Genomic DNA, 26,371 nt, shown 5'->3' with positions numbered 1-26,371 from the left:
AAGGGCATGTGCAGTTGATTGCATTGATTGTGCAACATAGGTGGCCTTTGGCTTTATTAATTAGGGCATTGATGCATAGCTATGGTTAAGAGGTAAGGGTGCAGGAAAGATTTAAGACCGAACAATAAGTTTAAAATTGAACGTACGGATCGAACTGATTTAGTCAAAATAGAGCCACTAAAATATTTTTAAATTAATTGAACCGATCGAATTTTTCAATAACAAGTATAAATTGATTGTGTTGCTTGGCACGACCGTGTTTCATATTCTAACATCTGATACGGCCAAGACATGTCACCCGTTGTGGCACGGTTTAATTCAGTTCAGCTAAAAAACTACTTTCCCTATATAATCATAAAGCTCGTTCTTCTATAAAAGTATAATTTGAACCATTTAAAAAGTACAAAGAAACATTTGATTTTTTTAATTTGGAGAGATTACAACAGTGGGAAGCTTTATTGAGATCTTGTAAATTTTTTTTAAAAAAAAACTTTCACTCGTAGGAGTTGTTATGTTATTTATAGAGATGTTCATTATCATAGAGAAACAAAATCGACAATTAATATAGTGAATTATGTGAAGAAAATAGATGAATATTTCAAATATTTGCATTGCATTGCTTATACAATCTTATTGACTATCTTTATTACCATCAAATGCATAACCAAGTTTATCCTAGTTAAAGTTCATTAAAACTTTTTTCCTATCAACAATGTCATAACCAAAACGGAATGAATTGACCAATTTATCTATTAGTATTTTTGGCAAAGACGAGTTAGCCATCATCTTTAGGATATGATCCCTTATGGGTATCCCCTTAGACATGGTGACTGTCATTAAGTTTCTTATAGTCTCTTGCCTAGTAGTCTGATTCTGGTATCCGAAAAGTTCCTTGAGATTGTACATCATATTATAGGCTGTAGGCATGGACTGATACTGATATTACAGCACATTTGACATAGAAGTCAAAATGTAACACCGCGTCATCTCATCTGCATTGATCAATTTCTTATGATACGCAATTTTTTCTTCACTAGAATCACTATTAGGCTCATTAGGGCAGACCTCTAACAGTACAAACTTATAGTCTTCAGTAGTTAGGACAATGTCCAGGTTTTTTTTCCAATCTATGTAATTTGGACCAGTAAGTTTGTTCTTTTTCAGAATAATAGCCAGTTGATTGAAAGTCATCCTAAGAATCATAAAATAGGTTTTGGTCAATACTTTAGAATTTAGAATAATATTGAGTCCTCAAACAATATTATTTAAATTCACCAATACCTCAAAACACCGTGAATTTTGTAAGTCACGTTAGTGTGGACGTTTATAAATTCAAACATTTGTAAGAGGAGGTTTTACCCATTAATTTTATTCTTGACATCCTAATTTTATGACAAATAAAATTAATAGTTGGTATTCCTTTGATCACACAAATAATAGCAGTGACTCCGTTGGGGAGAATACTATTAAATGCGCCTAAGTGTATACCATTACTTGATACTTAGTCCATTAAATTGGATTGTGTCTCTTCAGTTGGAGAAGATCACACGCTCCTAAATAGTTTCCTATAACCATCCATAAAGGAAGTTTGATCTAGTGATCCGCAAATAAACTCATCCGATGTGGAGGGAGGCACTCAGAGTCAACGCGCAAGTTTGTTTGCATCACTTACAAACCAATAATGGAGACCGTGAAATTTATCTATAAATCACTCTCCCACTTAGTTATTTAAGATGAGGATTTTATTATGCAAGCACACATCACATGTGTTAGGATCCTTCGTACGGCTAGAGAGGGGGGGTGTGAATAGCCGACCCCAAATCGCTCTCGTTTCTTCCTACAATTAGGTTAGTCGCAGCGGAAAATACAAAGAAACCAAAGAGAAGAAAACCAAACCTTAACACGAGGATGTAACGAGGTTCGGAGATGAACTCCTACTCCTCGGCGTGTCCGTGAGGTGGACGAGCCCTATCAATCCGTCGGTGGATGAGTCCCCGGAGAACCGGCTAATAATATACTCCTTGTGGGTGGAGAAACCTCACCACAAAGTCTCTTGCAACAGCAAGATAAGTGTACAAGAAATACAGCAAGAAGCAAGAGCAATATGAATGTAAAAACAAACGCTAGCTTGCCTTCGACTGGTTTCCGTTGACGAAGCAGCAACTTCACGGAAGAGCGAGCAGCAGCAGCTGACCCAGTCGTGGAATGAAGCTCACGCGAAGCTTCGACAAGGAGGAGCTCAACAAAGCTCAAGCACAACAGCACTTAGCAACAGGAAGAAGGAAGAAGGAGAGAGGCGCACAGAAGATGCCCTCGATCCTTTATACCTGCGAAGAAGAAACAGCGAAGAAACTAGCCGTTGTGTCGCAACGGCTAGAACCCTGATCGGTCTACAGACCGATCAGCCTAGGCGCATGAGGCTTCTGTTTGTCACCTGATCGGTCCCCAGACCGATCAGGTGTCGCGATCGAAGCCCTGATCGGTCTGTGGACCGATCAGGGAACCTCCTGATCGGTCCATAGACCGATCGCCCCTTCTCAATCCCATCGCTTCCTGATCGGTCACGGACCAATGGGTGGATCGGTCCGCAGACCGATCCACGGTTTTCTTCGAGGTTCCCGATCGGTCTCCGCATCGATCAGATTGCAACCGCGAGCCATCGATCGATTCGATCGGTCACCGCACCGATCGAGGCAAACGCAGATCACCGGATCGGCCACTGCACCGATCCACCTCGGTTTAGAGTGCCCTCTCTAACCTAGTTCGGAGAACGAGCTACCGAGCCCTCTCCGACTCCATATGCCAAGCTTCACTCACTTGGACTTCTCAACACCAGATGTCCGATCACCCTTGATCCATCTGGATTTTCCCTTGCCCGGCTTCACTCACCAGGACTTTCCACCTGGCTTCACTCACCAGGATTTCACACTGCCTAACATCCCAGTTAGGACTTTCTCATTCACCTAGCTTCACTCACTAGGATTTTCACCTGGCTTCACTCACCAGGATTTCCAATCTGCCTGGCTTCACTCACCAGGACTTTTCCGTCTGCCTGGCTTCACTCACCAGGACTTTCCCTTGCCTGGCTTCACTCACCAGGACTTCCCAACTGCCTAACATCCCAGTTAGGACTTTCCACTGCCTGGCTTCACTCACCAGGACTTTCCAACTGCCTAACATCCCAGTTAGGACTTTCCACTGCCTGGCTTCACTCACCAGGACTTCTCCGTGCCAAGTCTCCATACTTGGACTTTTCCCGTGCCAAGTCTCCATACTTGGACTTTTCGCGTGCCAAGCTCCCTGCTTGGACTTTTCCAATGCCAAGTTTCCATACTTGGACTTTTCCAGTGCCAAGCTCCCTGCTTGGACTTTTCCGGTGCCAAGTCTCCATACTTGGACTTTTTCCCGAATCAGGTCAACCAGGTCAACCTAGACCTACGGTTACACCAATAATCTCCCAAACATCTATTCTTGTCCCATATCAAGAATAGAACTCCCTCACGAGTGTCAAACATCAACATGCAACTCAACTAGGTCAACCTTGACCTAAAGTTGCATCAACAATCTTCCCAAGTCAAACATCAAAATACAACTCGAGTCAAGTCAACTTGAGTCGGGTCAACCAGGTCAACCTTGACCTAAGGTTGCACCAACAATCTCCCCCTTTTTGATGTTTGACAAAATCATAATCAAGTTAGGTTAATCTGATAACCTAACTTAGGTTTTCCAACCATCTTCCAATGTCCAATGTTCTTTCCTTGAACATTCTCTGGACATTCTCCCCTTAGGTTAACCCGATAACCTAACTTGGGTTCTCCAATAATTCTCCCCCTTTTTGACACACATCAAAAAGAATTCCAATGTTCTTCCTCGAACATTCCTTGACATTCTTCCCCTAGCTTAGGTTAAACCGATAACCTAACTTGGGTTCTCCAATAACTCTCCAATGAGCACTCTCCCCTTTTTGACACACATCAAAAAGAAAAAGGAGAGTATCAAGGTCAAGAGTTTCTTCCTAATGAAAGTCCCATACCTTTCATTGAAACTCTTAATTTCCCCCTTGATACTAAACTCAACAATCAACTTAGTGATAATCCCATATCACTAATCCTTAAAAATCTTAAGGAGTAAAAACTCCCCCTAAAAGTCAACTCCCCTTGACAATTAGGTAAAAACTCCCCCTAAAGGTCAACTCCCCCTTGACCATTGCACCAACAATGTCTTGGAGAGTTTCAAACCTTCAGAAACCTAAACCACAAACTTTCACAGCTGGAATTTCAGACATACAGTCGAGATTCAGCTTTTGGCACGCCCTGATCGGTCACCAGACCGATCAGGATCCCATTGGATCGGTCCCCAGACCGATCCACATTCACTGGGATCGGACTGCCTCTTACTGGATCGGTCTCCGGACCGATCCACACTTCCCTGGATCGGTCCAGTGACCGATCCAAGCTCCCTTATCAGAATTCCTGAATTTTTACCCGAAATTCAGAAACCCATAAACAATTCCAGAAAATTTCAAAAATTATGAAACTTTGAGGATACACTCCTCATAACATATACTATCAAGGAAAAATAGTTTTCTATGAAAATAGTTTCCATTTTCAAATCTTGATACAAAATTTGAAAACTTTGAAATAGTTCAAAGTTAAGTCAATTTTGTATCACAATGTTCAATGATGAATGCTATCACTAGGAAAGTTTCATCAAGGTTTTTCAAATCAATTTTAAAATGTTTTTAAAACCATTTGAATTTAGGACCATAATCTTAGGGCTAAATGTACATGACTTGTACATAAGCTTTCCCTATGATCCTCCATTTCTTGAATTAGGGTCATCTAGGTACAAGAATTATGCACCTTGATCCTAACTCATGATCCTAATATCTCACACACATCTAAAGTGTATCAAACCACATTCAAGTCAATTTGATGTGAGATATGGGTTAAGGTCAACTTAGGCTAAGTTCTCATGCATTTTCTAAACATCAATTTGATCTCAATATCAAAATGTGTTTTTCCTTAAATCAATTACATTGATTATAATGCAAGAGATGATGACATGGCATATAATGATATCATAAGTAAAAACATGTGCCAATGTCATGATGTCATGGCATAAAGTTTGAAAACTTAAATAAAGCATGACATATAAACTAGCCTAGCACTATCATGACATTTCAAATGATGATAAAACTAAACATGATGTCATGACATGTCATATGGCAAACAACCATGGTAAGTTAACACAAATAAAATACCTAGATTACCTATCTAAGTATCCTTAATCTCTTAGTTAACTTAAATTCTAATCCTAGATTGCCCATATATCCCTAAGAGAAAACCAAAATCCCAATTATGGTTTTTCTCTAGGTTTCCTTAAATTGTGCCAAATAAGATTAAAATATTCTCACTTTGGCACACTTTACTCTTCCAAGGAGTGAATGATAATTCCATTTCATTTTCAAAGGTTCACAAAACCTTGAAAATGCTCCTTGAGTGTCAATTTCCTCAAAGTTGGGTTAACTACCCTTCTTATTGGAGTTGACACTCTCTAACCCATTTATGGGGTAGAGAAGATGCTCCTAGGAACCCAATACCTACTTGAGCTCATTGGGTTCACTAAAAATTCACTAGGGATGACTTCCCTAGCAACCCTCCTAATGACCCTCTTAGGCTTTAAAGCCTTGGTCATTTGGGTCTCATCAAGATCAACTCTAGGGGTGACTCCCCTTGTGACCTTGGTGGTGGTCTTCCTAGCCCTAGGTTTTGTTCCATAATCGAATGGAACATTATGATAGGTGGGCTTGACCATTTGGGACTTAGGTTTGTGACCCAAACCTTTCTTGTCCTTGGGCTTTGGTTTTTGACCCTTAAACCCTAGAGATGACTTCTCCATGTTTTTAAGAGCCTTTTCTAAATTATCAAGTCTTGACCTCAAGACTTGATTTTCCCTCTCTAATACCTCAAGTTTTAATTTGTCATTTTCTCTTGAGATATTCCTAGGCATGTGTCTAGTCTTTTTGGGATTTCTACCTAGGTTTTCCTTAACTTTAGAAGCGTTAATCCTAGGGTTGGTATTTCTAGTGTTATCCTTACCTAGGCTAACATGTTTAGCTCCTAAGCACATGTATTGGTTCCTAAAGTTAACATGCTTATCATTATTAACAATTGCAACAAAACTACTAGCATGAGTTTTATTAGAATTGCAATAATGAACCTTAGAGGTTACCTTAGGGTTTGCCTTAGCTCCCCCTATCGTTGTGCCCGGTCTCTTGCCCTTGTGAGGTTGCCTCCCCCTCGGACAATGGCTCCTATAGTGTCCCCTTTGCTTGCATTGAAAGCACACCACGTGCTTCTTGCCTTTGCGTGTTGGGACTCCGGCTCCCTTGACTTTTGGTGCCGGTGAAGTCTTCCTAACCCTCCTTGGACACTTACTCTTGTAGTGCCCATGTTTCCTACACTCAAAACACATTATGTGTAATTTGCTTGAAATCACAGTGTTTGAGTTACCTAGGGTTGTGGATGGAGATGAGCTTTCTTCTTCAACCCTTCCGGAGGTGGAAACTTCCTCTTCTTGCTCCGAACTTGAGCAAGAGGAACTCTCCTCCTCTTCTTCCTTGGATGTTGAGTAGCCCTCAACTCCCAATTCGCTCCCTCCATGATGTGAGCTACTTGGCTCACTAGGCTCCTCTTCATGGCTTGAAGTGGATCTCTCCTCATGGTACTTGGCCAAGTTATCCCACAATTCCTTGGCATTGTTGTATTTACCTATCTTACACAAAATATTAGTAGGTAATGAAAATTCAATTGTTTTAGTTACCTCATTGTTGATCGTGGATTGGTGGACTTGTTCCTTCGTCCACTTGTTCTTCTCTAGAGGCTCTCCTTCTTTATCCATTGGAGGAGAAAACCCTTCTTGTACACAAAACCAGTTCAACATATTAGTCCTAAGAAAATACATCATCCTTACCTTCCAATATGTGAAGTTGTCGTTGTAGAAGGGTGGAATCGTGATGTCTTCTCCGAATTGATCCATCTCTAGCTTTGCTCCCACGGGTGTTGATCCGACGAAGAGCGTCCTCGCTCTGATACCACTTGTTAGGATCCTTCGTACGGCTAGAGAGGGGGGGTGTGAATAGCCGACCCCAAATCGCTCTCGTTTCTTCCTACAATTAGGTTAGTCGCAGCGGAAAATACAAAGAAACGAAAGAGAAGAAAACCAAACGTTAACACGAGGATGTAACGAGGTTCGGAGATGAACTCCTACTCCTCGGCGTGTCCGTGAGGTGGACGAGCCCTATCAATCCGTCGGTGGATGAGTCCCCGGAGAACCGGCTAATAATATACTCCTTGTGGGTGGAGAAACCTCACCACAAAGTCTCTTGCAACAGCAAGATAAGTGTACAAGAAATACAGCAAGAAGCAAGAGCAATATGAATGTAAAAACAAATGCTAGCTTGCCTTCGACTGGTTTCCGTTGACGAAGCAGCAACTTCACGGAAGAGCGAGCAGCAGCAGCTGACCCAGTCGTGGAATGAAGCTCACGCGAAGCTTCGACAAGGAGGAGCTCAACAAAGCTCAAGCACAACAGCACTTAGCAACAGGAAGAAGGAAGAAGGAGAGAGGCGCACAGAAGATGCCCTCGATCCTTTATACCTGCGAAGAAGAAACAGCGAAGAAACTAGCCGTTGTGTCGCAACGGCTAGAACCCTGATCGGTCTACAGACCGATCAGCCTAGGCGCATGAGGCTTCTGTTTGTCACCTGATCGGTCCCCAGACCGATCAGGTGTCGCGATCGAAGCCCTGATCGGTCTGTGGACCGATCAGGGAACCTCCTGATCGGTCCATAGACCGATCAGGCTTCGTCCTCACGCCATCGATCTATTCCTGATCGGTCTGCCGACCGATCAGATCAGGCTTCTCTTCTCCACGGGTTTCACTGATCTCCTTCTGATCGGTCTCCGGACCGATCAGATAACCATCAGTAGCATACTGATCGGTCACTGATCGGTCACCAGACCGATCAGGAAACACTGAGTATCACTGGATCGGTCTGCAGACCGATCCAACTCCTAGGTTTAGAGTGCCCTCTCTAACCTAGTTCGGAGAACGAGCTACCGAGCCCTCTCCGACTCCATATGCCAAGCTTCACTCACTTGGACTTCTCAACACCAGATGTCCGATCACCCTTGATCCATCTGGATTTTCCCTTGCCCGGCTTCACTCACCAGGACTTTCCACCTGGCTTCACTCACCAGGATTTCACACTGCCTAACATCCCAGTTAGGACTTTCTCATTCACCTAGCTTCACTCACTAGGATTTTCACCTGGCTTCACTCACCAGGATTTCCAATCTGCCTGGCTTCACTCACCAGGACTTTTCCGTCTGCCTGGCTTCACTCACCAGGACTTTCCCTTGCCTGGCTTCACTCACCAGGACTTCCCAACTGCCTAACATCCCAGTTAGGACTTTCCACTGCCTGGCTTCACTCACCAGGACTTTCCAACTGCCTAACATCCCAGTTAGGACTTTCCACTGCCTGGCTTCACTCACCAGGACTTCTCCGTGCCAAGTCTCCATACTTGGACTTTTCGCGTGCCAAGCTCCCTGCTTGGACTTTTCCAATGCCAAGTCTCCATACTTGGACTTTTCCAGTGCCAAGCTCCCTGCTTGGACTTTTCCGGTGCCAAGTCTCCATACTTGGACTTTTTCCCGAATCAGGTCAACCAGGTCAACCTAGACCTACGGTTACACCAATAATCTCCCAAACATCTATTCTTGTCCCATATCAAGAATAGAACTCCCTCACGAGTGTCAAACATCAACATGCAACTCAACTAGGTCAACCTTGACCTAAAGTTGCATCAACAATCTTCCCAAGTCAAACATCAAAATACAACTCGAGTCAAGTCAACTTGAGTCGGGTCAACCAGGTCAACCTTGACCTAAGGTTGCACCAACAACATGCACACACACATCATAGCAAATAAAAAGCAATAAATATGGGAAAATAATTTTCCAACTATTATGGTCTCTTCCCTCACTATCCTCTATGTGCTGCCAACCCTAGCTGTTGCCATCTTTAGCCACCGTAATCGGGTCTAGTTGTCGCATCTATCTTACTTCTGTTTCCGCTACGCCTCTGGTCCTCAAATAGTACCACGCCTCGCAAGGATACGATCCGTGACAAAAATAGAATTTTACATTTATCGATCCTATATTCCACGAAGGAATGTACATGTAATCTAGATCGAGCAAAAAGTAAAATCCTAAAACTAATACAACTCCTGTTGTATTTAATACATATAATCATGCACAGACATAAAATACCCTCGACATGTCCGAGAGTCCAATCACAGACAAACTCATTAGGGTCATAATAGTTGGATCTAGGATGCCTGTGTTAGAGTTTATACTAAAAACCTAGTTTTTGTAAACATTTATTTTGAAATAAAAAATCACATTAGTCAAAAATATCTACATTTATGTTAAGTGTAGTTGTTTAATTAATTTATATCGTAGATAACATGGTGTGTGATGTCACGCACAGAAGATCATGTTATCAGTTTTTTTATAAATTATAAACAGTTGCTCACGACTAAGATGGAAAGGAACAAACCGTCGGTAAAGTCATAGTGTGATTAGGGATTAGTTTATCTTGACTAATAAATTATATTAGTACACTTTAAGTGTATTGAGTAGTGTTAGGACCTTCGGACGCGGCTAGAGAGGGGGGGTGTGAATAGCCGACCCCAAATTCACGTTTCTTCCTACAATTTTAGTTAGCGCAGCGGAAATAAAAGATAGAAACGAAACAGGAGAATATCAAACCTCAAACGCGACGATATAACGAGGTTTGGAGATGATACTCCTACTCCTCGGCGTGTCCGTAAGGTGGACGAATCCTATCAATCCGTCGGTGGATGAGACCCCGAAAAACAGGCTAATAAAAACTCCTTCTGGGTGGAGAAACCTCTCCACAATCTCTCTTGCAACAACAAGATTGGAGTACAAAGATAAAGCAAGAAGCCAAGAACAATATGAATGTAAAAACACTAGTTTGCTTGCCTTCTCGTCGACTGGTGATGAAACAACCACTTCACGGATGCCAACAACAGCAGCAACTGATCAGTTGGAGTCCAGCCGAGGGAAGCTCACACGAAGCTTCAGCAGTGGAGAGCTCAGCAAAGCTCAGATCGCAGGAGCAAGAAGAAGTCAGCCACTCTGTAGAGGCCCTCCACCTCTTGATTTATATAAACCTGCGAAGAAGAAGACACAGACACAGAAATCTAGCCGTTGTGACTCAACGGCTAGACCTGGACCGATCAGGCTCCACCCTGATCGATCCAGGACGGATCTGATCGGTCAGGGGACCGATCAGGCCCTAGGCTGATCGGTCCCCAGACCGATCCCAACTCTCACAGAGAGTTGGTTGCAGAGCCCTGATCGGTCTGTGGACCGATCAGGCCATAGGTGGATCGGTCCACAGACCGATCCCTCCTATTCCTTCTCCCAATCTGTTTGGTTACTGATCGGTCACCAGACCGATCAGATGACCCACAGTGAGAATCAGTGTATCATTGGATCGGTCAGCAGACCGATCCAGATACCCATAGTATCACTGGATCGGTCAGCAGACCGATCCAATTTCCCAGCCTTAAACCCTAAAGCCTTCCTGATCTAGAGAACGATCTACCGAGCCCTCTCTGACCTAGTCCGGAGAACGAGCTACCGAGCCCTCTCCGACTTCCACGTCCGGTCCAGAGAATGAGCTACCGAGCCCTCTCTGACCTAGTCCAGAGAACGAGCTACCGAGCCCTCTCCGACTTTCATGTCCGGTCCAGAGAACGAGCTACCGAGCCCTCTCGGACCTAGTCCGGAGAACGAGCTACCGAGCCCTCTCCGACTTCGTCCGGTCCAGAGAACGAGCTACCGAGCCCTCTCTGACCTAGTCCGGAGAACGAGCTACCGAGTCCTCTCCGACTTCGTCCGGTCCAGAGAACGAGCTACCGAGCCCTCTCTGACCTAGTCCGGAGAATGAGCTACCGAGCCCTCTCCGACTCCATCCAGTCTAGAGAACGAGCTACCGAGCCCTCTCTGACCTAGTCCGGAGAACGAGCTACCGAGCCCTCTCCGACTCCATCCAGTCCAGAGAACGAGCTACCGAGCTCTCTCCGACCTCCCATGCCAAGCTTCCATACTTGGACTTTTCCCGAATCAGGTCAACTCAAGTCGGGTCAACCAGGTTAACCTTGACCAAAGGTTGCACCCACAATCCCCCAAGTTCCTATTATTGTCAAACATCAAAATACAACTTCTCTATTCTTGTCAAACATCAAAATATACCTCGAGTCAGGTCAACTCGAGTCGGGTCACCCAGGTCAACCTTGACCTAAGGTTGCACCAACAAGTAGGACCATTTTAGGTAAGTTCTTTTTATACTGACTTGATAAAAGAACTAGACCTTATTTATTATGAAAGTGTGTGCTCTTAATTCTAATATAATAACAAACACATATATTTAGTATTTATTTCTTTGACTTATCAATGAATGAGATTTAGCTCGATAAATCAATAAGTCCGATAAGTTGGGAAATGATATTACTTATAGTGTGTGTTGTTGATTATAGAAGGAAACTGTGTCCTAGTAATCTAGGTTGAGAATGACCCCAAGAGGAGCTCATAAGGATTGTCATGTTAAACTCTGCAAGTGGACTTAGTCCGACATGACGATGAGGTTGAGTGGTACTACTCTTGGACTAAGATATTAATTAAGTGAGTTGTCAGTAACTCATTTAATTAGTGGACATTCGACATCTTAAACACAGGGAGACTAATACACTCATAATAAGAAGGAGCCCAAAATGTAATTTAGGATTTGTGCGGTAGTTCAATAATAATTCTTTAGTGGTATGAATTATTATTGATGAAGTTAAGTTGTGTGTTCGGGGCGAACACGGGAAACTTAATTTCATCGGGAGACCAAATCCAATTCCTCCTCTCGGTCTCTATCATAGCCTCTTGTATATAGAGATTTATACCCACCACATACCACTTCTTACCCAACCCAAGGGGGCCGGCCAAGCTAGCTTGGAACCCAAGCTAGGGCCAGCCAAGACCAAGTGGTTGAGCCAAGTTGGTGGTCGGCCAATGCTTGGAATCCAAGCATGATGTGGTCGGCCACATCACATTAAAAGGGATTTTATTTACAAATTTTTCTTATGTGGATTCCATGGTTTTAAAAGAGAGTTTAAAATTTAAATTTTTCCTTTTATAGCTTTCTACAAAAGATTATGAAAAAATTTGAAATATTTCCTTATTTGTAGATTGAAAGGTAGATTTTAATTTTGAGAAAACTTTCCTTTTTTAACCATGTTCATGATTTAAAAGAGAGTTTAAAAATTAAATATTTATTTTATAAGTTTCTACAAAAGATTTAGAAAAGATTTGATATTTTTCCTTATTTGTAGATTGAAAGTAAATTTTAATTTTTAGAGATAACTTTCCTTTTTGGAAAATATTCCACATGTTTAAAAGAAAGATTTTAATTTATAAAAATTCCTTTTTATAATCCACCATGAAGGGAAAAATTATTGGAGAAATTTTTTTATAAATTTCCGGAAACAAATTAGGAAGTTTTTAATTCTTGTGTTAATTAAAACTCTCCTTGTTTTGGAGTTTAAAGTGGCCGGCCATTACAATTAAGAAAAGGATTTTAATTTTAATTAATTAAAATTTTCCTTTTCATGGCAAAAGAATTAAGGAAGTTTTTATTTAAATTTCCTTATTTTCCAAGACCAAGGATTATAAAAGAGGGATTAGAGGTGCCTTCAAGAGGTGAACTCTATTCTTTTCTTCCTCTCTTTTTCTCCTTGGTATGGCCGGCCCTAGAGGTTCTCCCTCTCCTCTCCTCTTCTTCTTTAGTGGCCGGTTTCATCTTTCTTTTGGAGTTGGTGATGGTGGTCGGTTCTAGCTAGGAGAAGAAGGAGAGAAAGGAGACTTTGTTTCTAGCATCCCTTGGAGCTTGGTGGTGATGGCCGAACCTCTACTTCTCTTGGAGAATTGATGGTGTCCGAATCTAGCTTGGAGAAGAAGGAGCTTGGTAGTTCTCATCTCGGAAGATCGTTGCCCACACAACGTCCGAGATTAGAAGAGCAATACGGTTGAAGATCAAGAGGTTATTTGCTTACAAAGAAAGGTATAACTAGTAATTGTTGTAACGCCCAAAAATTCTCAAATTAATTTTAGAAATATTCTATCATTTTTCTGGAATTTTAGAATATTTCTATGGAATTTTTAGAATAGCCGAAGTAGAAAAAATAAATAAAAAACATAAAACAACTTAAGCGGGAATCGAACCCGAGATCTATTAGACTCTATGCCTTATAGATGACTTTAGTAACCAAGGGGCCCCAGCAGAGGTGTGCTGAAAGGAAAGGAGAACAATTATATTTAAGGGTTGGTTGAGGTGTATTTACCACTTAATATAAATAGGAAAATTAAGTGGAGAGTTATTATTTTGGATCGGAAACTCTCTTCCCTCACCCTCACCACCGAAACCCTTCCTCCTCCTCACCCTCTTGGCGCCCAAGTCCAAGAAAACCTAGGGTTTCACCCTAGGGCTATAGGAGCACCTTCCGACGACAATTCCGGCACGAGGACGCTCCCCTTCGCGAGAAGAAAGTATAGACGTAAGAAGATCGTCGAAAAGATCTTCTTCTCCGGAAAACTAGCGATCAGATTCATAAGAAAACTAGCGCAGGATGTGAGTAACCACTCACATGCAGTATAAGTAGCTATTTGTATGCTTTTATGGTCCTAGTCCGCTTTTATGATCTTAGTATAGCCATATGCAGAATTAGAGCACACCAGGTGCTCGATAAAATGACTAGTATAGTCATATACCACAGTAGGCATTTTTAATAGTACAGTTAAATGCCATAGATGTATTTTCATAACATACATGGTCTTGCTTCAGTTATATGGGACTACGGTCCAATGGGTGGGCTCCCATAGTCGCCTCTAGGTTCAGATAACCTTGTTCTAGGTTTAGATAACCTAGTAAAAGCAAGATATGACAAAATCAGTTTATAAACAGTATTTTACTTTATCAGTGGCACTGTACTGGACTTCAGTTGTCCTTGGGTTGGGCTCCCATAGTCGTCCCTAGGTTTAGATAACCTAGTAACCCTACTAGATTCGGGACTTGTTACCTCAGGCCTAGCTAGGGATGCGCGCATAGCAAGTACAGTTGTCGGGCCCATCAGCAGCATGTTTAGTATTTTTATCTATTTATGAAAATAGTTTTCAAACTTCACAAAACAGATAAGTGGATTCAGCTTAGTTTCAGTTCAGTTTTCTATAGATATAGCAGATAGCTTTATATTTAGTTCTTGATTGCCATGATTTATATGCTCATGTGCCATGTTCTAGTATTTCTAGTATGATTCTCAGCTTGCATATCAGCATAACATCTTTTAAAAAGCATGATTTCTCAAATGCATGTTTTGTGAGGTAGATGGTTTCTTACTAAGCTTCCAAGCTTATAGTTGCATTTTCCTTATACTGCAGATAAAGGTAAAGGAAAGACGGATTAGCGGAGGCTGGAGGACAATGCAATGTGATGTGTGTGTGAAGGAACCTGGAATAAAGACCCTTGGGGAGTAGCCCATCTAAAGACCTTGTATTTCTGTTTTTAGATACTTCTTTATTCTTAGGATGTTAAGTATCATGAATTGGGATTCTATGACTTATGCCATGCATAGTCTGTTAGTTGTCTTGATGATAGATGGTAAAATATGTATAAAGTCATGTCTAGTAGTATTGTTTCATAGTTTAGTGATTTCTGAAGATTCTGAAAGAGTTCGGGTGGGTTTCTGCTGAAATCAGAACCCCAATCGATCAGCCGATCGATTGAGGAATCCTCAATCGATCTGTCGATCGATTGGGAGAAACTCCCCATGCTCAAAATGCTATGGAATCAATCAGCTGATCGATTGAGGAACCTCGATCGATCAGCCGATCGATTGAGACGCGACTTCCGCGTACAGAGAGCTGTTGAATCGATTAGCTGATCGATCGGGAATTTAATTTCCGTGAACAGAGAGCCTCTGAATCGATCATCGGATCGATTGGCCAGGCTGGATCGATCAGCCGATCGATCCAGATTTGACCCCGTGCACAGTAGCGAGTTGAATCGATCAGCGGATCGATCAGACAACTCCAATCGATCATCCGATCGATTGGAATGTCTGACTGCAACTAAAAATGTCTTAGTTAAGCTTTTTGATCAAATAGAAAGTTAAGCTCCCTTCTTTAGCATATGTACAACGTCAGAAGTGTATTCGGAGTATAATTTCCAGACTTTATAGTAAATAGCAGTGTGGTTTAATTAGTTCAGTTCTTTTCCGAACAAGAATAGTTAGCATAATGTAACCCCCGACCTTACAGCTTAGTTAGTAGAAGGCGGGTCGTTACAATTGTTTTCCGCATCATACTAGTTTTTTTTTATAGTTATTTTTGGAAATACCAAACACAAGAGGCATATATGATTCTAGAGTTTTCAGATTTGTTTCGAATTTGTGTTTCTTTTGTTTTATTTTTCGAATTTGTGATTCGATTGCTCTTTTTGGTTAAACCTAGAGTTATATAAGGAAATTAAATATTAGTTTTCCTTAAAAGGCTTTATCTAGGCGGTGGTGGATGCTCCCATACCCAAGAAGGTCATGTGCCTCGCCATGCAGTCCTGGAAGTTAATTTTGGAAATTAATATTTAATTGAATTTATAACATAGGTTGATTTGGATCAATAGTGTTAAGTTCCACTTGCGATCCAAGTCTAAACCATTAAGAACAGATAAGTTAAATTTGGAATCAATAATGTTAAGTTTCGTTTACGATTCCTAATTTAACTTCTAAAGAATACAATAGCTTGTTTAGGAAAAGGTTCGACACTTGTACAAAATTTTTGTACAGTGCAACCGCACTACAACAAAAACCCTCATAGACATCGATTTTCCACCGGTGTCTATTACATTTTCGACCGATGTCTATGAAGGCGATGTAAAAGGTCTGTCATTTTAGACATCGGGTTTAAATCGATGTAGTATCACTTAACGACACCGGATGTAAAACCGATGTAATATTATATGTTAATAACACCAATTTTGACAGCGGTATACGACCGATGTAATATTAATTAATGACACCGATTTTGTGAAAAACCGATGTAATATCAGTATTGTTTAACGACACAGATTCGATTTCCGAAACAGTTAAAAATCGATATTATACAGACAAGTCAATATCCATGTAACCAACACATAAATATTATACACATCAACATATTATACACATCAAGTCTGTATCCACCAATTGACTAGTTGAGGTACTAATTAGCCTACTACTTAAGTAAGAAACTCTTTTATTCAACTGTTCGGCATCCATCTCTTTGCTTGATTTCTTCTACCTCATGGAGGCCACCTTCTTTATCCTTTCCTTTACGTCAACTGCAGATGCATCTGCCACTTCAGCTTCAATGTCTCCTTTCTCTTGATTCTGATCATGCTCCTCCTGTTCCTTTGATGATTTTTCTTTCTTGGATTTCTTCTGCTTTAAGATTTTGTTCTCGGAAGGAGCACCAACACTTTCTTTCTTCTCCCCTTCACTACTTTGCTCCAATTGCTTCTTGTCTGCATAACAAGGATAAACAAATTCAACACACATTAAACAGTCGCTTCATATGTATGAAGCAACTCAAGTGAATTAAAATTTACTATCTATCAAAAATAAACTAATTAAAATTTGCAATGCCCATTTCATTAAAATTTACAAGCTATAACAATATCACACCACATATATACAGAACTTCGTTAAATATACTGTGGAAGGCAGCAACAAAACCACACATCTGTGCACGCCATGAAGTTCTCTTGTGGGGATTGAAACTTTAGCAAACTAAATTATCATTCACCTGGATAAAGAAAAAAAAATGAAAGAGAAAGAATGAACTCATATTTTGGTGATCTGTTCGGTAACAGAAAAAGGTATATGAGCCACAATACACGCCTTGGCGAAAGGCATTTTTTGAATCAACTTATCTGAGAAAATAGGGATTTTAAAAAGAAATAGTTTTGGCGAGAATGAATGGTAGCAAATAAAGCAACCATACCTTGTGAGGAGGTACTAGGGCTATCAGTCAGTGGCTTAAAATCCTCAAGCTCCATGAAGTTCATCCAAGGCTTGACCCAGACTTTAGCCTCATATTGTTTTTTGGATCCACAATCATTAGCCTCCAGAGTCAGGTAGTACATTTTACCAGCTACAACTTGCTCTTTGGCCTTCAATAACTGTGTAAACTTGAGAAGAGCATTCTACACAAAATGATATCAATTAGAGGAAAATGTTGAAGAAATAAAATCAGCCAAGAAAAGGGAAAAAATGGTTGATTCCAGAAGTCGGCCAATAAAATCAGCAACATCGCCTTTAGACCTAATTACACTAGGCTCCTCTTTGTTTCAAATGGTTATAACCTATTGGAAATCCTTGTCTAAACTATATCATAATCAATACTATCCTTTAGACCCAATTACACTAGGTTCCTCTTGGTTTCATAATTCCTATAACCTGCCTGGAAATCCTTGTCAAAACTATACCATAACCAATTCTATCCCTACAGTGATGCTAGTATTTCAGGGGGTGATAATGCAACATGGAATTCAGAGGGGCTTGCAGTAAAACCACGGGTCAATCATAAGCAGATAGTGCCAAATGATTAAGTTTGATCTATATCCCACAAGCTCACTATTGTACATTCTTATCCTGAGAGTAGAAAATTGGAAGGTTGCCGTATGCTAGGCTAGTTCATAAAGAACTCAAAACTTCATACATGAACATCAAAGTAAATATCAAAATCTGCATCATAAAGTATTACTATAGACATAGTCAGATAGAAGGAAGAGTACTTGACAATCCGAACTGAATTAAGAATTGAACAATAAGCGAAGGACTCAGGACTTTTTCAAAATTGAGGTAATCAGCCGTTGACACAGGTAACTCCTCATACCATGTTGACTTTACAAGTTTTTAGAGTAACAATTAGTCTACAAAACAAGTTAAATTCTCTAGAAAAATGAAATGCATGAACTTTGAGCTTGCAACTGGAGATAGGATTTAAAATCAGCTTTAGGAGCATATGTGACTTAGTCAAATCACAAACTAAATAAATCGACTATATACCTTGCTCATGAAGCAGTTCATCGACCACCACAGCAACCTTTGCAAGGACACAATACACAAATATATCAGCCAAGCAATTCCCACGAAATGAATACTGACAATTTCATCATGCCAAACCTTATTAAAATGTTCATATTTCTGATTGCCCAAACTAAACACACCAAATTGAAGATTTTCCAACCAGGTTCCTCTCTCTTTCCCCTATAAAAACTAATAATCAGCAATCGATCAAGGCAAAAGGATTATTGGTAGAATAGATTAACTAAATGTGCATGCTTCCAGAACCTCTGTAAACCATTTGTAGAATCGGGCAGCATTATCAGTAGGCTCGCCATCTCCATACCTAAAGAAAACAAAGGGATCAGCTCGAACTTTGAGGAAACTGATCGTTTATAAAAACAAAAAATTCCTGGCTTTCAACTTACGTAGCCAAGAAGAACAAAGCCAAGCTCTCCTTTTTCAGGTTCTCCTCGTACTCATCATCCTCAGTAGCATATTCGTCCTATAATTGAGGAAACTAACTACAGATCAGTCAATTAATCAGTAGTATTTCCAATTATCTGAAACAGAAGGAAGATGATCTTACGATATCCACGAGTTTAAATATGGCATTAGGGTACCGTGCTTTTGCCTCCTCAGCCAGCGCCTAGAAGGGGGGAAAATCTAAGATCATGGGAGAAAAATTCAAAAAATGAACTACTCGGATAAAAACCCTAACCTTCGCGAACCCCTCAGCCATCTTGGTCTGCGTCCCGAAGAAGATGGTGACCTTCTTCTTCCCTTGGTCCTCCTCTATATCCATCTGGGTCTTCACCACTAGCGGCTTCGGCGGCTCGGTGGGCTTCCTTCCGCTCGATCACCAGATGAAGAAGATTGCCACGCAACCGACGAGCACGGCGATGACGATGCTCAGGACGGCGATCAGCAGCCGGTTCTCCACGAACGCATCCCCGGTGCCGGAATCGAGCCCATATTCGTCGGAGAGGGAGGCGACGACGACCGACAAGAGATCGAGCGATGACACCTTCTCGGAATCTATCTGCATCTTGGCGGATCGAGCGGTGAATCGGAAGCACAGATCTCCGATCTCTGTTTCTGTCTGCTTCGATTTGGGAGAACGAAGGAGGTCGAGATTGGGTCGGCGATGGGAGGGGAGGAGAAGATAGAGGCGGAGAAGGTGAGTCGCCCGAAGACGGCTCTCTGTCTCTGCCTCCCGTGGACCGCGTCATATAGGTTTAGGAAAATTAAATTAAATAGAACAGTTTAACTAAGTATTGAAAATAATAACTAATTAAATAGAACAATTTAACTAATTAATAGGTTTAGGTGAGTTGAAGTGTTGAAAATTTTAACTAAGTATTGGTGGAAAAATTAAATTATTTTATTTTAGTTCATTAACATCACTTTTAACAATAGTTTTTTACTATCCGATTTCGTAGATAGAACAAGAAAATTATCATAGACATCGGTTTTAAAAACCGTTGTTAAAACCGGTGTCTATTAATGAAAAATGGATACTCATAGACATCGGCTAAAAAACCGATGTCTATTAGCGAAAATCTGCGCTCATAGACACCGGTTTTTGGAAAAACTGGTGTAAAATACTCAAAGACATCAGTTTTTGCTTAAAACCGTTGTTGTTCCACTGATGTCTATGAGGGTTTTTGTTGTAGTGCCGGTACGATCCTCCTAGGACCAACCAACAACCTGCAACCATAGAGTTAATCTATTTGCACATCCTACTATTATCATGCCTAAAATATGTATGACATGTGCATAATTAAACTGAAAAACCAAACACAGAGAGGCAATATCCTAGCTCTGATACCAATTGTTGGTTGCTATTCCGAATATCGTACTAGTTCCCCTTACAAAAATTTTGTATAAGTCCCGAACCTTTCCTATGAACCTATTGTGTTCTTTAGAAATTAAATTTAGAATCGCAAACAGAACTTAACATTATTGATTCCTAGTTCAACTTATCTGTTCTTAAAGTTTAGACTTGGATCACAAACGATGCTTAACATTATTAATCCGAATCCACCCATGTTACAAATCTAATTAAATATTTATTTCAAAGATCAGCTTCCAGGTTAAACATGGCGAGCCACTAGACCTTCTTGGGTATGGGATCATCCACCACTTCCTAGACAAAGCCTTTCAACGAAATTCAATATTTAATCTCCTTATAATAACCCTAGGTTTAACCACTAAGAATAATCGAATCACAAGATCGAAAAAGAAAAGAAACACAATATCGAAACATAAATTCGATTTCCTAGAATCGTTAGCCTCTTGTGTTTGGTAATTCAAAAATCCGTACAAAGAAAACTAGTATGATGCGGAATAAGACAACTAGTTATACCTTTCTTTGTTAATAAAAATCTCTTGATCTTCTATTTTATTCCTCTTCTTCTCTTGGACGTTGTGTGGGCGACGATCTACCAAGAAGAAATCCACCAAAGCCTTCTTCTCTTCCTCCAAGCTCCAGCCACCAAAGGGATCTAGACAAGAGGGCCTCCTTTCTCTTCTTCTTCTCCTCCTAGTAACCGGCCACCAAAGCTCCTAGTAGACTTGATGTCGCCGGCCACAATGTGGAAAAAAAAAAGGAAAAGAGAGAAAGGAAGAGGGTCGGCCACCAATGGAAATGAGAGAGGAACAATAGAATGGAAGTTGTGTTCCATGAAGGCACCATTTACCTCTCTTTTATAATCCTTGGTGAATCCAAAAAGGGAAAGTTTTATAACAAAAAATAAAACTTTCTTTTCTATTCATGACATGGCCGGCCACCTCTTGTTAAAAAAACAAGGAAAGATTTTAAACAAAAATTAAAATCTCTCTTTTAAAATATCCCTTTTGTAGTTAGCTATAAAAGGAATATTTTATAAATTAAAATTTCTCTCTTTTAAATCCTTTTATGGATATCTATAAAATATAAGATTTTAAAAATAAAACTCCTTTTATATCATGGTTACAAAAATGGAAAGTTTTCTTAAAAATTAAAATATTTCTTTTAACATTATAGATATCTACAAATAAGGAAAGATATCTAATCTCTCTTATAATCCTTTGTAGAAAATCATTAAAAGGAAAGATTTTAAAATTAAAAACTCTCTTTTAAAATCATGTGGATAAAAACATAAAGGAAAGATTTTATCAAAATTTTATTTTTAATAAAATTTTCCTTTCCTTTCCTTACTTGGTCGACCACTTGCTTGGGCACCAAGCAAGGCTTGGCCGGCCCTAGCTTGAGCTCCAAGCTTGGCTTGGCCAGCCCCTTGCTTGGGCTCCAAGCAAGGATAGGGGCCGACCCCTAGCATGGGCTAAGAAGCTAGGCTTTGGGTGGATATAAGATTATATATAAGAGGCTACAATAGGGACCGAGAGGAGGATTTTGGTTTTGGTCTCCCGATGAGCTTGAGCTTCCCGTGTTTGCCACGAACACCCAACTCAAGTTCATCAATAATAACTCATATCACTAAAGAGCTACAATTAAACTACCGCATCAATCCCAAATTACATTATGAGCTCCTTCTTATTATGAGTGTGTCAATCTCCCTGTGTTTAAGATATCGAATGTCCATTAATTAAATGAGTTACTGACACTCACTTAATTAATATCTAGCTCAAGAGTAGTACCACTCAACCTTATTGTAATGTCGGACTAAATCCACCTGCAGAGTTTACATGACAATCCTTATGAGCTCCTCAAGGGGACATCATCAACTTAGATTACTAGGATACAGTTTCATTCTATAATCAACAACATACCATATAAATAATATCATTTCCCAACTTATCGGACATATTGATTTAACGAACTAAATTACACCCTTTGATAAATTAAAAAAATAAATATTAAGTATACGTGTTTGTTATTATATCATGATTAAGAGTACACACTTTCATAATAATAGAGGTTTTGTTCTTTTATGCAGTCAGTATAAAAAGAACAACCTCAAATGGTCCTACTTAATACACTCATAGTGTACTAGTGTAATTTATTAATCAAGATAAACTAATACCTAATTACACTACAACTACTCCAATGGTTTGTCCCATTCCATCTTGGTTGTGAGCAATTGTTTATAATTTATAAAGAACTGATAACATGATCTTCTGTGTGTCTCCTCATACCATGTTTTTTACAATATAAATTAAATGGACAACTATATTTATCATAAATGTAGAGATTTGACCAATGTGATTCTTATTTCAAAATAAATGTTTACAAAAACTAGACTTTTAGTATACATTCTAACAAATCTTTGTTAAGAAAACTAAGTATTTTTTAAATCTGAAGTTTAGCTAAGTCTTTAATTAAAAAAAAAAGGATCTAAGTACTTAACTTAGTTTTTATAATTATTTTTTAAAACTAAGCTTTAATCAAAATTTATTTTAAGTTGAGCACTTTTGACTAAGTTTTTTTCTAAAAAAAACCTTAATTTTTAATGCCAAGTTTTTAATCAATTTCTTTTGAAAGCTAAGTACTTGAAAAAATAATTAGCTAAGTCTATGTTAAAAATTAAACTAAGTGTTTATCCAAGCACTTATTTTCAAAAGCTAAGTTTAGCCAAGTTTTTAAAACAGAAAAAATTGACTCACTTTCAAATGCTTAAAAATTAGCTAAGTTTTTAAGTACTACCCTTCAGGGGGAGCATAAAGTTAAATAGAATAAATATTTTACAACTTTCTCTCTACTTAGTACTATTTTTTATTTATATCAAAGGGGGAGAGAAAAGTCAATTATAAGAATTTAAACATAATAAACATAACTTTTATGAAAGAGGGTAAGGGAGTTTGCTATAAAGTATTGTATTTATCCTCATACTTAAATTTTTTTTTTGTTATATTTTACTTAACTTTGAACCATATTGTCATAATCAAAAAAGGGGAGATTGTTGGTGTGGGAAGCATCCGACGATCAAACCTGAGTTTTGATTATGTCAAAGGGTACAAAGTTAAGTTGTAATCTAACAAGTTTGAATGAGATTGTAGGAAAGTCCTAAGTGTACTTAGGCAAAAGTCCTAGCTGCGGTTATGCAAGTGGAAAACCTTAGGGGGTGGTAATCCTAGGTCCTAGGGGGTGGTAACCCTAGGTCCTAGGGGGTGGTAACCCTAGGTCCTAGGGGGTAGTAACCCTAGGTCCTAGGGGGTGGTAACCCTAAGTGAGGAAAAGTCCTAGCTGAGGTTAGGCAGGTGGAAAACCTTAGGGGGTGGTAACCCAAGGTCCTAGGGGGCGGTAACCCTAGGCAAAGAAAAATCCTTGGGGGTGGTAACCCTATGTCATAGGGGGTGGTAACCCTAGGCTGAGGAAAATCCTAGGGCGTGGTAACCTTATGTCCTAGGGGGTGATAACCCTAGGCTGAGGAAAACCCTAGGGGGTGGTAACCCTAGGCAGAAAGTTCAGTCGGTCTGGAGGACCGATCTGACAACAAGTAAACTCTCCTGAGAGGAGTGGGTGAGGACGCGTTCCCCGACGAGGGAATAATAGGCGTCGGTTCGACCTAGGGTTTCCAAAAGTGAAATCTGGAGTCAAAACCAGACAGTTCGGAGACTGTCAAAATAAGTTTTATTTATCTTATTTGGTTGTACTGACTTTGTTTTATAAGGTATACCTTGTTTGTAGACTAATATACCTTGTAGGACAGAAATCACACAAGAAAAACCTTGATTAAATAGTCCTGAGGCTTCCTCTATGGAGCTTGGAGGTGCCTCAAGTGACTTGATTAACAACCCCGCAACAAGGTGCGAGGGTGCCCTCCATGGAGCTTGGAGGCGCCCTGGGCGCTGGATGGATGGCGTCCTCCATGGAGCTTGGAGGTGCCCTGGACGCTGCTTGGAGGGCGCTCTCCATGGAACTTGGAGGCGTCCTCAGGCGGATAAGCAGTGAAGATGGAGAGCTTATCGACACTACGATTTCGACAGGCTTGGGGCCGCCCTCTATGTTGTTGGAGGCGCCCTCCACGGGCTATATAGGCCTGGTTTGAGCAGCAGCTTAGAAAGAACTTGAAATCGTGATCCTTCTTCCATGTGCTACTCAAAGAACGATCCGACAAAATTACAACTCGACTCCGACGACCAAAAGCTTCAAGTTTACTGATTTTTAGTCGTTGGTATATTTTACTGCATTTAATTAACTGTACTTAAGATTGTAATTTTCTGAATTGATAGTGATTGTATATAGTAAACACTCAACAAGTGTGGGCCTTTGAGTAGGAGTCGCCACAGGCTCCGAACCAAATAAAACTCTTGGTGTTCGTGTATTATTTTATTTTTCCGCTGCGTGTTTTACTCTAATAAACGAATTAGCCATGAGCACTATTCACCCCCTCCTCTAGCGCTTTCTATCCTCCACTCATCATGTTACACCGGAGTATAATATTCTCACAGAAGCTTCACCTTATCATGGACCCTACATGATACAAATAGGCAATGGCTCAGATTTGTAAATTGCTCACATTATAAACACATCCTTTCATTCATATGGTGGTACTTTTCGCATGCGCAACACTCTTCATGTTCCTTCTATTACTAAAAATTTACTTTCCGTCCGTCAGTTTGCTCTTGATAATAATGTATTCTTTGAACTCCATCCTCATTATTGTCTTGTGAAGGATACCATAACAGGAAATATTCTACTCCGAGAAAATATTAAAGACAGACTTTATCATCTTCAGCCCACCTATACTAATACGTTTGTTGGAGAACCGATAAATTCTCTTGGCACGCATGTCTTGGTCATCCGTCTCTACATGTTGTTCAGAATATTATTAACCGGTATGATTTACCAATTTCTTTAGCCTCCTCTTCTCATTTATGTGAAGCTTGCATGAAAACAAAATCTCATAAATTACCTTTTGTGTCTTCTTCTCGCACTTCTAGTTTTCCTTTAGAAATTATTTACTTTGATGTGGGAGGTCCTGCTCCTATTCTATTTAATCAAGGTTTTCTTTATTATGTTATTTTTATTGATAATTTCAGCAAGTTTACTTGGATTTTTCCTATAAAAAGATAGTTTGATCTCTTTGATATTTTTTTGTCGCTTTCAAAAATAAGTTGAGCGATATTTTGATTGTAAAATCCTCTCCCTTTATTCTAATTGGGGTGGAGAGTATCAAATGCTTCATCGTCATTTTACTTCCTCTGGCATCATCCATCGAGTCTCTTGTCCCCACACTCCTGAACAAAATGGATCCACTGAGAGAAAACATTGTCATGTGGTTAAAACTGTCTTAGCTCTTCTTAATCATGCCTCGGTTTCACTTAAATTTTGGGATAATGTCGTCCAAACCGCTGTTTACCTTATCAATCATTTACCCATTTCACTACTTTAAAATAAGTGTCCCTTGGAAAGACTTTATAATTGTCTTCAGATTACTCATTCTTTCGTATCTTTTGTTACTCATGTTATCCTTGGCTACGACCTTACTTTAAGCACAAGTTAAACCCTCGCTCTTTACAATTTGTTTTCCTTAGTTATAGTAATTTGCATCATGAATACCGTTGACTACATATTTCGACCAGTCGGATATATATTTCTCGACATGTTACTTTTGATGAATCTCTGTTTTCCGTTTGTAGTTGCTACCTCAGATCCTCCTTCATATAATCAAGGTAACTATCTAATATCACCAAGCAATATATATACTAGAAGCACCACATATTGATTCATAAGAACATATTGAAAGTACAAGGGGGGATAGTATCTTGAGTCCTATTCCATCTCCACAAGTTCCTATAAACTTGGCGGCTAGTGGTGATCCACTCTCTAGTTCTAATTCTCATCCATCTGACCACTCATCTCCGAGTAGCTCTGATGATGATATTCCTTGGCGGATGCTTCCTCTAAGTGATATTTATGTACCATGTCAATCAGTTTCCACTCGTTATCCTCTTCCACATACTCTTCTTGCTTCTTCAAATTTTGTTAAAGCTTCTAGTTTTACACAGGCAGTCAAAGATCCAAATTGGCGTGCTGCGATGGTTACAGAATTTGATACTCTTCTTCGTAATGCAACCTGGAGCTTAGTCCCTCGTACCCCATCTATGAATATTGCGAGCTCTAAATGGGTTTACCGAATTAAGTATCATACAGATGGTTCTATTAAACGTTACAAAGCTCGC

At 40.0% G+C, this 26,371-nt stretch overlaps 1 long non-coding RNA gene across 1 annotated transcript; it reads right to left on the bottom strand.

Moving 5' to 3' along the window:
- Positions 1–18,402: 18,402 nt before the first annotated feature.
- On the bottom strand, positions 18,403–18,746 carry LOC121977316. Its single transcript, XR_006110781.1, has 3 exons — positions 18,670–18,746; positions 18,530–18,587; positions 18,403–18,445 (listed from the first exon to the last, which is right to left on the bottom strand). It is a non-coding gene; the product is annotated as an uncharacterized LOC121977316 (long non-coding RNA).
- Positions 18,747–26,371: the final 7,625 nt, after the last annotated feature.

This window comes from Zingiber officinale, chromosome 4B, assembly GCF_018446385.1.
Source record: "Zingiber officinale cultivar Zhangliang chromosome 4B, Zo_v1.1, whole genome shotgun sequence".
Lineage (NCBI taxonomy): Eukaryota > Viridiplantae > Streptophyta > Magnoliopsida > Zingiberales > Zingiberaceae > Zingiber > Zingiber officinale.
The sequence above is the reverse complement of the archived record's forward strand: the minus strand, read 5'-3'. Positions and strand labels throughout refer to the sequence as shown.